The sequence below is a fragment of the Scyliorhinus canicula genome, chromosome 17 (assembly GCF_902713615.1).
Source record: "Scyliorhinus canicula chromosome 17, sScyCan1.1, whole genome shotgun sequence".
Classification (NCBI taxonomy): Eukaryota; Metazoa; Chordata; class Chondrichthyes; order Carcharhiniformes; family Scyliorhinidae; genus Scyliorhinus; species Scyliorhinus canicula.
This window is the reverse complement of record NC_052162.1, coordinates 65,513,639-65,531,156: the sequence shown is the minus strand read 5'-3', so window position 1 is coordinate 65,531,156 and position 17,518 is coordinate 65,513,639.

The following is a 17,518-nucleotide window of genomic DNA, read 5'->3' as shown; positions in this document are numbered from 1 at the left end:
AGACCCATAAACCCCCCCCCCCCCCCCCCCCCCCCCAACCGGGTTGCTGCTGAGATTGACCACCCCCTAACATTCCGCCAGGAAATCAAGAAAAGGCTGCCACCGCCGGAAGAACCCTTGCACCGACCCCCTCAGGGCAAACGTGACCCTCTCCAGTTTGATGAACTCGGCCATGTCGTTAATCCAGGATTCCGGGCTCGGGGGCTTCGCGTCCCTCCACTGTAAAAGAATCCTACGCCGGGCTACTAGAGACGCAAAGGCCAGAATACCAGCCTCGCTCACCTCCTGCACTCCCGACTCCAATGCTACCCCAAAGATAGTGACCCCCAGCCTGGTTCCACCCTGGAACCGACCACCTTGAACAAGGTCCCTGCCATCCCCGTCCAGAACCCCTCCAACGCCGGACATGCCCAGAACATGTGGGTGTGATTCGCCGGGCCTCACGAACACCTCCCACACCTGTCCTCACCCCCAAAGAACCGGCTCAGCCTGGCCCCAGTCATGTGCGCCCTATGCGGCACCTTCAGCTGAATTAAGCTGAGCCGTGTGCAAGAAGAGGACGAATTCACCCTCCCCAGGGTGTCTGCCCACATCCCTCGTCGATCTCCTCCCCTAGCTCCTCCTCCCACTTCGCTTTCAGCTCCTCCACCGAGGCCTCCTCCCCCTCCTGCATCACCGCCGATTGCCGAGATCCTACCCTCACCGTTCTACATCCCCGAGAGCACCCTATCCTGCACCCCCCCTTGGCGGCAATAGCGGAAACTCCGCCACCTGCCGCTTAACAAACTCCCTAATCTGCATATACCTGAAAGTATTCCCCTCCAACTCCTCTAAGGTCGCAAACTTCCCGTCGAGGAAAAGGTCCCCCAGCTGCCTGATGCCTTCCCTATGCCAACTCAACAACCCACCATCTATTCTCCCTGGTGCAAACCGGTGGTTGCCCCTTATTGGGGTCCAAACTGAGGCCTTCACTTCCCTCCTATGCCGCCTCCACTGCCCCCACATTTTGAGGGAAGCCACCACTACTGGACTCATAGAATACCTTGCTGGGGGGAGTGGGAGCGGGGCCGTCACCAGTGCCTCCAAACTCGTGCCCACACAGGAAGCCACCTCCAACCTCTTCCATGCGGCACCCTCCCCCTCCATCATCCACCTACGAATCATTGCCACATTCGCAGCCCAGTAGTACCCACACAGGTTGGGCAGCGCCAAACTGCCTACCTCCCTGCCTCGCTCCAGGAATACCCTCCTCAAACTCGGGGTCTTCCGCGCCCACACGAACCCCAGAAAACTCTTATTAACCCTCCTAAAGAAAGCCTTCAGAGTCAAGATGGGGAGACACTGGAAGAGAAACAAAAACCTCGGGAGCACCGTCATCTTAACCGACTGGACCCTGCCTGCCAAAGAGAGCGGCAGCGCATCCCACCTCCTAAACTCCTCCTCCATCTGTTCCACCAGCCTCGAAAAATTTAGCCTGTGCAGGGCCCCCAGCTCCTAGCTATCTGGACGCCAAGATATCTAAAACTCCTCTCCGCCCTCTCCAATGGGAGCTCCCCTATCTCCCTCTCCTGGTCCCCCAAGTGCAGCACAAACAGCTCACTCTTCCCCGCGTAGAGCTTATAGCCCGAAAAGTCCCCAAACTCCCCAAGTATCCTCAACACCTCTGGCATCCCCCCCCCCACCCCCCCCCCCCCCCCGCACATTCCCCCTCCAATTCTTTGAATCCCTCAGCGCCATGGCCAGGGGTTCAATCGCTAATGCGAAGAGCAGGGGAGACAGGGGGCACCCCTGCCTCATCCCCCGGGACAGCCGAAAGTCCTCCGACCTCCTCCCATTCGTCACCATGCTCGCTACCGGGGCATCATACAACAGCCTCACCCAGCTAATGAATCCCTCACCGAACCCAAATCTCCTCAACACCTCCCACAGGTAGCTCACTCCACCCTATCGAAGGCTTACTCCGCATCCATCGATGCTACTATTTCCGCCTCCCCATCCGCCGATGACATCATCATAACATTAAGAAGCCGCCGCACATTGACATTCAGCTGCCTCCCCTTCACAAACCCCGTTTGGTCCTCATGGATAACCAGCGGGACCACATCTTCCAGCCTCCTGGACAGTATCTTAGCCAACAACTTTGCATCCACGTTGAGGAGCGAGATCGGCCTGTAAGACCCACACTGGAGGGGGTCCTTATCCCACTTCAGAATCAGTGAAATTTTTGCTCAGACATCGTCGGGGGCAAAGCCCCCCCCCCCCCTCCCTCGCCTCACTCAGGGTCCTCACTAACAACGGGCCCAGCAAGTCTGAGAACTTCTTATAAAACTCCACCGGGAACCCGTCAGGTCCCGGTGCTTTCCCTGTCTGCATGCTCCCCAGCGCCTCCATCAACTCCTCCAACTCGATTGGGGCCCCCTGACCCTCCACCCGTTCCTCCTCCGCTCTTGGGAACTCCAGCTTATCCAGAAAGCGGTCCATCCTGCCCCCCTCCCTAGGGGGCACCGACTGGTACAGCTCCTCGTAGAAAGACCTGAACACCCCATAAATGTCCCTAGCACTCCGCACCAGGTTCCCTCCTGCATCTGTGACTCCCACTATCTCTCTCGCTGCCTCCCGCTTCCGGAGCTGGTGGGCCAGCATCCGACTTGCCTTCTCCCCGTACTCATGTACCACCCCCCTGCGCCCTCCTCCACTGCGCCTCCGCCTTCCGGGTGGTCAGTATTCGAACTCCGCTTGGAGGCTGCGACACTTCCTCAAAAGCCCTTCTTCCGGGACATCTGCATACCTCCTGTCCACCCTTACCATTTCTTCCACCAATCTCTCCCTCTCCGCCCTCTCCCTGTGCACCCGAATGGATATCAGCTCCCCTCTAACCACCGCTTTCAGCGCTTCCCAGACCACCCCAACTTGCACCTCCCCATTGTCATTAGCGTCCAAATACCCCTCTAATTTTTATTGAAATTTTTACAAAATATAAACATCTCAACTCTATTAACAAAACAACCGCGGTAACACCCCAAGAACACTACCCACCCAACTTCAAAAGCAACTACAAACAAAAGAAAAAAACAAAAGAACACCCTCCCACCGAATCAAACCCCCCCCCCCCGGGTTGCTGCTGCTGCCGGCCTATTTCCCTACCGTTCCGCCAGGAAGTCAGGAAAGGCTGCCACCGCCTAAAGAACCCTTGTACTGATCCCCTCAGGGCAAATTTCACCTTCTCCAATTTAATGAACCCCACCATATCATTGATCCAGGCCTCCACGCTTGGGGGCCTCGCATCCTTCCACTGAAGCAAGATCCTCCGCCGGGCTACTAGGGACGCAAAGGCCAGAACACCGGCTTCTTTCGTCTCCTGCACTCCTGGCTCCACTGCAACCCCAGAAATTGCGAGTCCCCAGCCTGGCTTGACCCTGGATCCCACCACTCACGACACCGTCCTTGCTACCCCCTTCCAAAACTCCCCCAGCGCTGGGCACGCCCAAAACATATGGGCGTGGTTCGCTGGGCTCCCCGAGCACCTAGCACACCTGTCCTCGCCCCGAAAAACCTACTCATCCTCGTCCCAGTCATGTGGGCCCTATGCAGCACCTTGAACTGTATGAGGCTAAGCCTCGCACAGGAAGAGGAGGAATTCACTCTCTCCTGGGCATCCACCCACATCCCCTCCTCAATCTCCTCACCCAGCTCCTCTTCCCATTTACCCTTCAGTTCCTCCACCGAGGCCTCGTCTACCTCCTGCATTACCTGGTATATGTCCAAAATCCTCCCTCCTCCAACCCACACCCCTGAGAGCAACCAATCCTGCACCCCTCGTGGGGGCAGCAAGGGGAAACCCTCCACCTGCTGCCTGGCAAACGTCCTCACCTGCATGTACCTAAACATGTTCCCCGGGGGGAGCCCAAACTTCCCCTCTAACTCCCCCAAGCTCGCGAACCTCCCCTCCACAAACAGGTCCCTCAACCTCCTAACCCCTGCCCTGTGCCAGCCCAGAAATCCGCCATCAATGCTCCCTGGGACAAACCGATGGTTCCCCCGTATCGGGGCCTCCATCGAGCCCCCCACTTCTCCCCTATTTCGTCTCCATTGCCCCCAAATTTTGAGGGTAGCCACCACCACCAGGCTCGTGGTATACCTCATTGGAGGGAGCAGCAACGGTGCCGTTACCAGCGCCTCCAGGCTCGTGCCCACACAGGACGCCACCTCCATCCTCTTCCATGCTGTCCCTTCCCCGTCCATCACCCACTTATGCACCATTGCTGCGTTGGCAGCCCAATAGTACCCACAGAGGTTGGGCAATGCCAGCCACCCCATCCCTGCCCCGTTCCAGGAACATCCTTCTCACCCTCGAAGTCCCATGCGCCCACACAAATCCCGTAATACTCCTGTTGACCCTCCTTAAAAAGGCCTTCGGGATAAGGATGGGGAGGCACTGGAACAGGAACAAAAACCTCGGGAGCACCGTCATCTTAACGGACTGCACCCTCCCCGCCAGTGACAGCGGTAACATATCCCACCTCTTAAACTCCTCCTCCATCTGCTCCACCAACCTTGTGAGGTTGAACTCCCAGCCACCTGGACCCCTAGGTACCTGAAGCTCTTCCCTGCCTGCTTCAGTGGGAGCCTGCCAATCCCCTCCTCTTGAACCCCCGGATGCACCACAAACAACTCACTCTTGCCCAGGTTCAACTTATACCCAGAGAAACCCCCGAATTCACCAAGAATCCTCATCACCTCCGGCATCCCCCCCCCACCGGGTCCGCCACATACAGCAACAGATCGTCCGCATACAGCGACACTCAATGCTCCTCCCCACCCCGCACCAGGCCCCTCCAGTTCCCTGACTCCCTCAATGCCATGGCCAGGGGCTCAATCGCCAATGCGAAGAGCAAGGGGGACAGGGGGCACCCCTGTCTTGTCCCCCGGTACAGCCGAAAGTACTCCGACGTCCTCCTATTTATGGCTACACTCGCCATCGGGGCCTCGTAGAGCAGCCTCACCCACCGGATAAACCCCTCCCCAAACCCAAACCTCTCCAGCATCTCCCACAAATACTCCCACTCAACCCTATCAAAGGCCTTCTCCGCATCCAATGCCACCACTATCTCCGCCTCCCCTTCCATGGCCGGCATCATAATGACATTGAGGAGCCTTCGCACGTTCGCATTCAACTGCCTTCCCTTCACAAACCCCGTCTGGTCCTCATGAATGACCTCGGGCACGCAATCCTCTATTCTAGTGGCCAGGATCTTTGCCAGCAGCTTAGCGTCGGCGTTCAGCAGCGAAATCGGCCTATATGGCCCGCACTGCAGAGGGTCCTTGTCCCGCTTCAGGATCAAGGAAATCAGCGCCCGCGACATAGTTGCAGGGGCAAAGCCCCCCCCCCCCCTCCCTTGCCTCACCAAAGGTCCGGACCAACAGGGGGCCCAACAGGTCCAAATATCTTTTATAAAATTCCGCCGGAAACCCGTCCGGCCCCGGCGCCTTCCCCGACCGCATGCTCCCCACCCCCCCCCACCACCTCTTCCAGCTCGATCGGTGCCCCCAGTCGCTCCACCCGCTCCTCCTCCACCCTCGGGAATCGCAGCTTTTCCAAGAAGCGCCCCCCCCCCCCCCCCCCTCTTCCTCCCCCCCCCCCCACCCCACCCCCCACCGGGGCCCAGATCGGTACAGCTCCCCACAGAAGTCTCTGAAGACCCCACCAACATCCACTCCCCTCCGCACCACCCTCCCAGCCCCACCCGCCACCCCCCAGTCTCCCAGGCTCCCAGGTCGCGTCCCGCCCCCGGAGCTGGCGTGCCAGCATCCCGCTCGCCCCATCCCATACCCACACACCGCCCCCTGCGCCCCCCCCCCCCAACCGAGCCACCGCCCCCCCCCCCCCCCCCCCCCGGCAGTCAATAGGTTGAATCCGGCCCAAAGACCACGCCTCTCCCCCAGCAATCCCCCCTCCGGAGCCTCCGCATATCTCCTATCCACCCGCACCATCTCCCCTATCAGTCTCTCCCTCCGCTCCCCCCCCCCCCCCACAGGCCCGGACGGAGATCAACTCCCCCCCCATCACCGCCCTCAATGCCTCCCCACTCGGACCTCCCCGCCGTCATTGGCCCCAAGGCACCCCTCGACACACCCCCAAACCCTCTCGGCCACTTCCTCATCTGCCAGCAGCCCCACCTCCATGCGCCAGAGCGGACGTTGGTCCCTCTCTTCCCCCAGCCCGAGGTCCACCCAGTGCGGTGCACAACCCAAAATGGCAATGGCGGAGTATTCCACGTCCTCCACCCTCGAAACCAACCCCCTGCTCAGGACAAAAAAATCAATCCTCGAGTAGGCCTTATGCATGTGGGAGAAAAACGAGTACTCCCTGGCCCCCGGCCCCGCAAACCTCCAGGGGCCCACCCCCCCCCCCCCCCCCCCCCCCCAAACCTCCAGGGGCCCACCCGCCCCATCCGGTCCATAAATCCCCTCAACACCTTAGCCGCCGCCGGCCTCTCACCCGCCCGGGACCCGGATCGATCCAATGGGGGATCCAATACCGTGTCGAAGACCCCCATGATCAGGCCCTCCACCTCCAGGTCCGGAATGTGGCCCAACATGCGCCGCACAAACCCCGCATCGCCCCAATCCGGGACGCAAACACCCACCAACACCACCCGCTCCCCCCGCAGCCCACCACCACACATCTCCCGCCACTGCCAGCCACCATATCTAACGCCCCAAACGACACCTTCTTCCCCACCAGGACCGTCACCCCCCTACTCTTCCCATCCAGCCCCGAGTGAAATACTTGGTCCACCCATCCCTTCCCCAGCCGAACCCGGTCCACCACTCTCAGGTGTGTCTCCTGGAGCATGGCCACATCCGCCTTCAGCCCCTTCAGGTGCGCAAACACCCGGGCCCGTTTGACCGGCCCATTCAGCCCCCTCACATTCCAGGTTATCAGCCGGATCAGAGGGCTCCCTTCCCCCCTCCCCTGCCGATTAGCCATACCCCATCCCTTGCCCACCACCGGCCAGCGTTCCCCGCACTGCCAGTTTCCCACGGCGGCACCTCCCCCCTCCAGCACTCCCTGCGTCCTCCAGCTCCTTCCTGACCGTTTCAGCAACAACCCGGTATCCCCCCCCACCCCCCCAACCAGGCTAGGACCCCTCCTAGCCGCGCCCCTCCCTCCATAGCACTCCCGTGAGCCAGCCAACCCCCACTGACCCCGGCGACTCCCTCCCTACCTTCGACTCCTCCCCACGTGGGACTACCCCTCCTCCATCGTGCCCGTCAATGGGTCCTCACCCCCCCCCCCCCCCCCCCCCCGCTCTTGCGCGGGAAAAGAAAACAGCCAGCAACGACCCGCGCTTCTCAGCCCCGACCCCGCCCCCCACCATCTCCCAGGGCGCTTTCGCCCTGCCCGGTCCCGCCTCCTCCAGGGCCACCCTCACTGTCAGTCCCCCCCCGCCAGCCCCCCGAACCCCCCGTCCACTCCCCTGCCCGAACCCGTCCACCAGACCCCTACAGAAAAACCCATATAGAAAAGACAAATCGACATCACCCCACCCACCCCAAGGCCAACCCACCATCTTACATTAAACCAAGCAAATACAAATACAGTGTTATACAGCATCCCCCATCTTAGACCCTCAGCCTGAGTCCAACCCCCCCGGCCTGCACAAAGGCCCACGCCTCCTCCGGGGACTCAAAATAATGGTGCCGATCGTTATAGGTGACCCACAGACGCGCCGGCTGCAACATGCCGAACTTCACACTCCGTCTATGGAGCACCGCCTTCGTCCGGTTAAACCCGGCCCCCTGCCCCGCCACCTCCGCACTCCAGTCCCGGAAGATCCGCACCTCCATGCTCTCCCACTTGCTGCTCCCCCCCCTCTTGGCCCACCGGAGTACACACCCACGATCCACGAACCGATGAAACCGCACCAATACCGCCCGCGGCGGCTCGTTCGGCTTGGGCCTCCTAGCCATAATTCTGTGGGCCCCCTCCAACTCCAGGGGCCCCTGGAAGGACCCAGCCCCCACCAGCGAGTTCAACACAACCGCCACATAGGCCGCCAGGTCCGACCCCTCCAGCCCCTCTGCGAGGCCCAGGATCCGCAAATTCCTCCTCCTCCACCGGTTGTCCAGCTCCTCGAACCGCTCCTGCCATCCCTTATGGAGCGCCTCGTGCATCTCCACCCTCCCCGCGACGGCCACGGCCCCATCCTCCCCCTCGGAGGCCTGCTGCTGCAGCTCCCGGATCGCAGCCCCCCGGGCTGTCCCGGTCTCCATCAGCTCCCTGTTGGTTACCTTCAATGACTCCAGCAGCTCCAACCTAAGCTCCCGGAAGCAGCGCAGCAGTGTCGCCTGGAGCCCACCGCCCAGCTCCACATGGCCTCTGCCGGCTGCCACCCTGTCCCCCCCTCCCCCGCTCCCCCAGGGGCGCTTTCTCCGTTTTTCTCCTTACCCCACTCCTGGTCCGGACAACAGGACCGTAGGGGTCGACTCCTAGGGGGGGTTTAAACTAATTCAGCAGGGGCATGGGAACCTAGATTGTAGTTTTAGGGTACGGGAGATTGAGAGTATAGAGGTCAGGAGCACAGATTTGACTTCGCAGGAGGGTGCCAGTGTTCAGGTAGGTGGTTTGAAGTGTGTCTACTTCAATGCCAGGAGTATACGAAATAAGGTAGGGGAACTGGCAGCATGGGTTGGTACCTGGGACTTCGATGTTGTGGCCATTTCAGAGACATGGATAGAGCAGGGACAGGAATGGTTGTTGCAGGTTCCGGGGTTTAGGTGTTTTAGTAAGTTCAGAGAAGAGGGCAAAAGAGGGGGAGGTGTGGCGCTGCTAGTCAAGGACAGTATTACGGTGGCGGAAAGGATGCTAGATGGGGACTCTTCTTCTGAGGTAGTATGGGCTGAGGTTAGAAACAGGAAAGGAGAGGTCACCCTGTTGGGAGTTTTCTATAGGCCACCTAATAGTTCTAGGGATGTGGAGGAAAGGATGGCGAAGATGATTCTGGAAAAGAGCGAAAGTAACAGGGTAGTTGTTATGGGAGACTTTAACTTTCCAAATATTGACTGGAAAAGATATAGTTCGAGTACATTAGATGGGTCATTCTTTGTACAATGTGTGCAGGAGGGTTTCCTGACACAATATGTTGACAGGCCAACAAGAGGCGAGGCCACATTGGATTTGGTTTTGGGTAATGAACCAGGCCAGGTGCTAGATCTGGAGGTAGGTGAGCACTTTGGAAACAGTGACCACAATTCGGTGACCTTTACGTTAGTGATGGAAAGGGATAAGTATACCCCGCAGGGCAAGAGTTATAGCTGGGGGAAGGGCAATTATGATGCCATTAGACATGACTTAGGATGTGTTGGTTGGAGAAGTAGGCTGCAAGGGTTGGGCACACTGGATATGTGGAGCTTGTTCAAGGAACAGCTATTGCATGTTCTTGATAAGTACGTACCAGTCAGGCAGGGAGGAAGGGGTCGAGCGAGGGAACCGTGGTTTACCAAAGAAGTGGAATCTCTTGTTAAGAGGAAGAAGGAGGCCTATGTGAAGATGAGGCGTGAAGTTTCAGTTGGGGCGCTTGATATTTACAAGGAAGCGAGGAAGGATCTAAAGAGAGAGCTGAGACGAGCAAGGAGGGGACATGAGAAGTCTTTGGCAGGTAGGATCAAGGAAAACCCAAAAGCTTTCTATAGGTATGTCAGGAATAAAAGAATGACTAGGGTAAGAGTAGGGCCAGTCAAGGACAGTGGTGGGAAGTTGTGTGTGGAGGCTGAGGAGATAAGCGAGATACTAAATGAATACTTTTCGTCAGTATTCACTCAAGAAAAAGATAATATTGTGGAGGAGAATGCTGAGACCCAGGCTATTAGAATAGATGGCATTGAGGTGCGTAGGGAAGAAGTGTTGGCAATTCTGGACAAGGTGAAAATAGATAAGTCCCCGGGGCCGGATGGGATTTATCCTAGGATTCTCTGGGAAGCCAGGGAAGAGATTGCTGAGCCTTTGGCTTTGATTTTTAGGTCATCATTGGCTACAGGAATAGTGCCAGAGGACTGGAGGATAGCAAATGTGGTCCCTTTGTTCAAGAAGGGGAGTAGAGATAACCCCGGTAACTATAGGCCGGTGAGCCTAACGTCTGTGGTGGGTAAAGTCTTGGAGAGGATTATAAAAGATACGATTTATAATCATCTAGATAGGAATAATATGATTAGGGACAGTCAGCATGGTTTTGTGAAGGGTAGGTCATGCCTCACAAACCTTATCGAGTTCTTTGAGAAGGTGACTGAACAGGTAGACGAGGGTAGAGCAGTTGATGTGGTGTATATGGATTTCAGTAAAGCGTTTGATAAGGTTCCCCACGGTCGTCTATTGCAGAAAATACGGAGGCTGGGGATTGAGGGTGATTTAGAGATGTGGATCAGAAATTGGCTAGTTGAAAGAAGACAGAGAGTGGTAGTTGATGGGAAATGTTCAGAATGGAGTTCAGTTACGAGTGGCGTACCACAAGGATCTGTTCTGGGGCCGTTGCTGTTTGTCATTTTTATAAATGACCTAGAGGAGGGCGCAGAAGGATGGGTGAGTAAATTTGCAGACGACACTAAAGTCGGTGGAGTTGTAGACAATGCGGAAGGATGTTGCAGGTTACAGAGGGACATAGATAAGCTGCAGAGCTGGGCTGAGAGGTGGCAAATGGAGTTTAATGTGGAGAAGTGTGAGGTGATTCACTTTGGAAAGAATAACAGAAATGCGGAATATTTGGCTAATGGTAAAATTCTTGGTAGTGTGGATGAGCAGAGGGATCTCGGTGTCCATGTACATAGATCCCTGAAAGTTGCCACCCAGGTTGATAGGGTTGTGAAGAAGGCCTATGGTGTGTTGGCCTTTATTGGTAGAGGGATTGAGTTCCGGAGCCATGAGGTCATGTTGCAGTTGTACAAAACTCTAGTACGGCCGCATTTGGAGTATTGCGTACAGTTCTGGTCGCCTCATTATAGGAAGGACGTGGAAGCTTTGGAACGGGTGCAGAGGAGATTTACCAGGATGTTGCCTGGTATGGAGGGAAAATCTTATGAGGAAAGGCTGATGGACTTGAGGTTGTTTTCGTTAGAGAGAAGAAGGTTAAGAGGTGACTTAATAGAGGCATACAAAATGATCAGAGGGTTAGATAGGGTGGACAGCGAGAGCCTTCTCCCGCGGATGGAGGTGGCTAGCACGAGGGGACATAGCCTTAAATTGAGGGGTAATAGATATAGGACAGAGGTCAGAGGTGGGTTTTTTACGCAAAGAGTGGTGAGGCCGTGGAATGCCCTACCTGCAACAGTAGTGAACATGCCAACATTGAGGGCATTTAAAAATTTATTGGATAAGCATATGGATGATAAGGGCATAGTGTAGGTTAGATGGCCTTTAGATTTTTTCCATGTCGGTGCAACATCGAGGGCCGAAGGGCCTGTACTGCGCTGTATCGTTCTATGTTCTATGTTCCTGTCCTCTTCCCACATTGGGATCTGCCGACACAGCTCCGTTGGGGGCCCCGAAAAGAGCCCCAAAGTCCGTTTTCAGCGGGAGCTGCCGAATGTGCGGCTTAGCTCCGCATTGCCGCCACCGCAAGTCGGGATTAGGGCATCTAGCCCCGAGTGAAACATCTGCCCAACCAAAGCACGGTAGCATTGTGGATAGCACAATTGCTTCACAGCTCCAGGGTCCCAGGTTCGATTCCGGCTTGGGTCATTGTCGGTGCGTAGTCTGCATATGGGGCTGGTTTAGCTCACTCGGCTAAATCGCTGGCTTTTAAAGCAGACCAAGCAGGCCAGCAGCACGGTTCGATTCCCGTACCAGCCTCCCCGGACAGATGCCGGAATGTGGCGACTAGGGGCTTTACGGTAACTTCGTTGAAGTCTACTCGTGACAATAAGCGATTTTCATTTCATTTCATTTCATATCCTACCTATGTGTGCGTGGGTTTCCTCCGGGTGCTCCTGTTTCCTCCCACAGTCCAAAGATGTGCAGGCTAGGTGGATTGGCAATGATAAATTGCCCTTCGTGTCCAAAATTGCCCTTCGTGTCCAAAATTGCCCTTAGTGTTGGGTGGGGTTACTGGGTTCTGGGGATCGGGTGGAGGTGTTGACCTTGGATAGGGTGCTCTTTCCAAGAGGCTCGATGGGCCAAATGGCCTCCTTCTGCATTGTAAATTCTATGAACCCAGCCTCTTCTCAGCCTCACCTGATCCGCCACCTTAAGGTGCGTCTCCTGGAGCATAGCCACGTCAGCTCTCAGCCCCTTCAAATGCGCCAAGACCCGGGACCGCTTCACCGGTCCATTCAGCCCCCTCACGCTCCATGTGACCAGCCGAATCTGGGGGTCTTCCCCCTCCCTCTGCGCCGGTCAGCCATAGCTCTCCCTCGGCTCACCATGTGCCCGCAGAACCCCCAGGCCCGTTCCCCACGGTGGCAGACCCCCCTCCCAACCCCCCCCCGCCCCCATCACCAGCAGTTCCCATTCGGCCCCTCCAGCAGCAACCCGGTACCCCCCCCCCCCCCCCCCCCCCCCCCCCCCCCCCCCCCCCCCCACCAGCTAGGGCCCACCCTAGATGCGTAATCCCTTCCATCGTACCTCCGTCAGCCGACTCCTGCTGACCCCGGCTGCTCCCACCACCCCAATGACCCCCCCCCCCCCGGTGTAACACAACCACCACTCCCCCCACCCAGTGCCGGTCCTCCCGCTGCGCCTCCAGCGCGGGAAGAAAGCCCGTGCTCCATCTCAGACCCCGCCCCCCCGACCCAACACGTGGGAAAAAGAAGGGCGCGTGACCCAGCGGGCCTGGGAACAGCTCCCCAGCCCTCCACCTGTGAAAAACAAGAAAGCACCCGAATAAATAAATAACAGCCCCAAAAAGCAAAAAGGCATCAACAAACACAACCAGAAAAACGAAAGGATACCCAGGAGGACAAGGCCTCCGGACTATGTACATCAATCCCCAGCCCCCCAGTCCTCAGTTCGAGTCCTACTTCTCTGCCTGGACAAAGGCGCAGGCCTCCTCCGGGGAATCGAAGTAGAGCTGGCGATCTTTGTAAGTGACCCAGAGGCGAGCCGGTTATAACAGGTCAAATTTCACCCCCTTCTTGTGAAGCACTGCCTTCGACCGATTAAAACCAGCCCTTCTCTTCGCCAACTCCACGCTCCAATCCTGATAAATCCTGATCTCTGCATTCTCCCATTTGCTGCACCTCTCCTTCATCACCCATCTCAGCACACACTCACGGTCAACGAAGCGGTGAAAACGGACCAGCACCGCCCTAGGCGGCTCGTTCGGCTTGGGCTTCCTCAACAGCACTCGATGGGCACCCTCCAGCTCCAAGGGCCCCTGGAACGGCCCCACACCCATTAACGAGTTCAACATCACGGCCACATAGGCCCCCAAGTCCGAACCTTCCAGCCCCTCCGGGAGGCCCAGGATCCGCAGGTTCTTCCGACGGGAGAGGTTCTCCATCTCCTCCATCCTCGCTAGCCATTTCTTGTGGAGCGCCTCGTGCGACTCCACCTTCACTGCCAGGCCTAGGAGTTCGTCCACCCTCTCCGAAGCCTTTTGCCGTAGCTCTCGGAACTCTGCACCCTGAGCCATCTGAGTCGCCATGAGCTTGTCCAGCGAGGCCTTAAGCGGTTCCAAAAGCTCAGCATTCAGCTCTCTGAAGCAGCTCCTGCTGCCACGCTGCCGGTTCCCTGCCCACCACCATCTTGTTTCTCCTGCCTCGCACCTTTCTCTGCTCCGCTCCTGGTCCAGTCCATCAACTGGCAGATAAGCGCAGTGGATATGTTCCCACACCGGGAAAAGTCCAGCTAGCACCGCTAAGGGCCCTTAAAAGAGCCCAAAAGACCGAAAATAGCGGGAGCTACCGAACGTGCGGCTTAGCTCCGCATCACCGCAACCGGAAGTCCCAGCAATATTGGGAATTAGGGCCTAATATTGCAAGACATTTGATGTTGCAGTTATGCAATCCTGGTTCATATTTCATGCTTATAATTTATTAAACTATATATCTAACTTTTTAAGCTATTGAAAAATATCAGACAAGTCGTTGACGTTCAGTGGGAACACTGTCCTGACCCTGGTTATATATAGCTTCAACCTTCCCTACCCTCCTTTATGCAGCAGAGGATACAAAAAGCATGCCTAGGAGAAAATCAGGAGGCAAAAGAATGAATTTAAAACAATCATTATCATTAGAGATGAAGCAATGGGGAAACAAATGGAACATAAGGATGTCAAATTCCCGGGACATACATCTTTGGGTTTTAAAAGAAGTTTCTGCAAAAATAGCAGATACAATGGTTGTAACCTTCCAAAATTCCTAGATGCGGGAAAGGCGGATTGGAAAACCACAAATATAGCACCACTGTTCAAGAAAGGAGTGATACAGAAAGCAGGAGGATTACAGGCCAGTTAGTTTAAGGTGTGTGATTGGGAAAATGCTTCAGTCCATTGTTGAATCGATAGTATTATGATTTTCTAAATGCTGTTACCATCAGGTAGAGTCAGCATGGTCTTGTGAGAGGGAAATTTTGTTTGACCAACTTTGAGATGCACCAAGCAGGGTGAATAAAGGGGGAACCAGTAGATGTAGTGCATTTAGATTTCTAGAAAGCATTTGATATTGTGCTAAACACAACGTAGGAGCTTATGATGTTGTGTTAATATTTTAGCATGGATAGAGGGCTGACGAACTAACAGGAAATGGAGAGTGAGGTTATTGGGGCCATTTTCAGGATGGCAAACTGTTATTAGTGGAGTGTAACAGGAATCAGTGCTGCGAACTCAACTATTCACAATGTATATTAGTGACTTGGATGAAGGGATCTACTGCATCATAGTCAAATTTACAAATCATATGAAGAAAGGTAGGAAGGCTTTGTTTCTGAGCAATGTTTGAGTAGGTTGGGCCTATACGCATCAGCATTGAGAAGAATGAAAGGTGATCTTCTTGTACCTATATAAGATATTGAGGGGCTTGATAAGAGATATTTCTTCTCATGGGAGAATCTAGAACTAAGAGAAACAGTTAAAAAATAAAAGGAGTCCCATTTAAGACAGATGAAGAGGAATGTCTTCTTTGAGGATCATAGAACATAGAACACAGCACAGAACAGGCCCTTCAGCCCTCGATGTTGTGCCGAGCAATGATCACCCTACTCAAACCCACGTATCCACCCTATACCCGTAACCCAACAACCCCCCCCCCCCCCAACCTTACTTTTTTAGGACACTACGGGCAATTTAGCATGGCCAATCCACCTAACCCGCACATCTTTGGACTGTGGGAGGAAACCGGAGGAAAGCCACGCACACACGGGGAGGACGTGCAGACTCCGCACAGACAGTGACCCAGCCGGGAACCGAACCTGGGACCCTGGAGCTGTGAAGCATTTATGCTAACCACCATGCTACCATGCTGCCCCTTTTTTTTTTTGCGCTCCTCCCAGTTTTTGGTGCACGCCCCAGCCATTCCGAACCATATCCCCAGCATCTTCAGGTTATCTGACCTGACCCCCACGAGTGCCATTCCATCTGGTCCCCATTTGCGGAGATCATTAGTGTTTGGAATTCTCTTCCCCAATGAGCAATGGAAGTTGTGACATTGTATGTACTCAAAGTTAAGTTAGTCAGATTTTTGATTGTTAAGTGAGTCAAGGGCTATGGAAGCAAGCAGGAAAGTGGAGGTAAGGCCATGATCAGATCAGCCTTGATCCTACCGAATGGCAGAGCAGACGAGAGACTGTGTGGCCTACTCATGTTTCTATTAGGTTCTTTGATTCAGCTAGCAGCAAGTTTTTAAAACAAGTTTTATCGACACAGTCACCTCCAAACAGTCTGATTTAGATAAATACTGAGGGGAAGAGAATATGCTTGAAGGTACGTTATACAACTTGGACTGACCTATAACCCCTTGTATTGTCATTGAGGTATAATGAAAAAACTAAAGGTCGGAAGAGGAGTGATGAGAAATCAAAAGATTAATCAAATGTGAGTTTTAAGGAGGGTTTGCAAGGAGGCAAGGAAGGTGATTCCATCATGTGCAGACCATTTATGGTGGAGCAAAGGGAACGTACAAGTGACAAGAGTCAGAAGAATGATCATTTTGAGGAGGGGTTTGTAGGCCTGGATGAGCCTATAGGGACGAGGAGGGGTGAAACCAGGAACGTATTTAAACAAGATTAGAATTTTAAATGAACTTTTTGGGATTGAGGGCCAGTGTAGCTTAGTGAGCACAGGAATGATGGGTAAGCATGACTTGGCATGGGGTAGTCTACAGGCAGCAGAGTTTTGGAATGAGTCCAAGGGAACAGGAAATTGAGAGATTAATTAAAAGAGCACTAGAAGAGTCAAGTACAGAGGTGAAAAAGGAAGTAAGCGAAATTATATTGTATTCCTCCAAAACATCATGATACACAAGTATCATAGATGGGTAATCCTACTGTTCATATAATAAGCACGTTTGCCAAAGTTGAGAGATCCAGTGGGATGTTTGGAAAAAAATATGGACATGTAGTCACCTTACAAAGTCTGGAGAAATTTTTTCACTTCGCCCAAAAGATGAACGGCCTCGCATTCCACTCAGCAAAACTAACAGATAAATATATTGTACTGAAGCAGTGAATGGGACATTTTGGGGAAAAGCTGTGACAGGAACTGCGTTAATATTCTTATCAGAAATCTAGAAGTTTAGATACATGACATTGGCTTCAAAGAGATGAGGAAGTATAATAGTAATAATGAACTGCTAAATGAGAGCAAGTACTTCAACACAGACATTTAATGAGAGTGGGAATGTGGTGCAAAAGGAGGAAGGAAATAGAGTAAATACATAATTATAATTAGTTAAATCCAAGGGGATAAATTAACTAAGTAGCGGACACCAACATTAAAGGGATCAGAATTGTACGAAGTAAAAATCTGCCTATATAAATAGACGTAAGGAATACAAAAGCTTATCATATTAGTTTGACTTTTAAGCAAATGATGATACAGCTGAGAGCCTATTCCTGTGACCATGTGGGAAATCCAGGATACTCTGTGTCCTGGATAGACATGTGTGCAGAAAGTACCGTTGGCTGCTTGAGCTCAAGTTTTCTGAGCTTGAAGAGTGGCAGGAGTTTCAGCAGGCCATACAGGATGCTGAGACTGTGGTGGATTCAAGATCGAGTCTGCAGGCCTTGGAGGTTCAACCAAAATGTAGAGCTTTGAAGATGTTAACATTGCAGGCTGCAATGTTAAGACGGCTGATGCAATCGTTCGCTTAAAGTTCAGCTGCAAGCCTACTTGTGAGGAAACAGTATGAATACAACATCCCCTCCCCCTTTAGATCAAAGGTCCCTGAGACAATAAACAGTATAACATTAACAATCAATTTGCAACATGAAAAGTCAATCAACAACAAGTCAATACGTCAGACATTCCGGAGGTCATCCTTCTCTCTGTGGGTGTCGGTAAAGCTCAAGCATCTGCTTTTTCAAATGAAA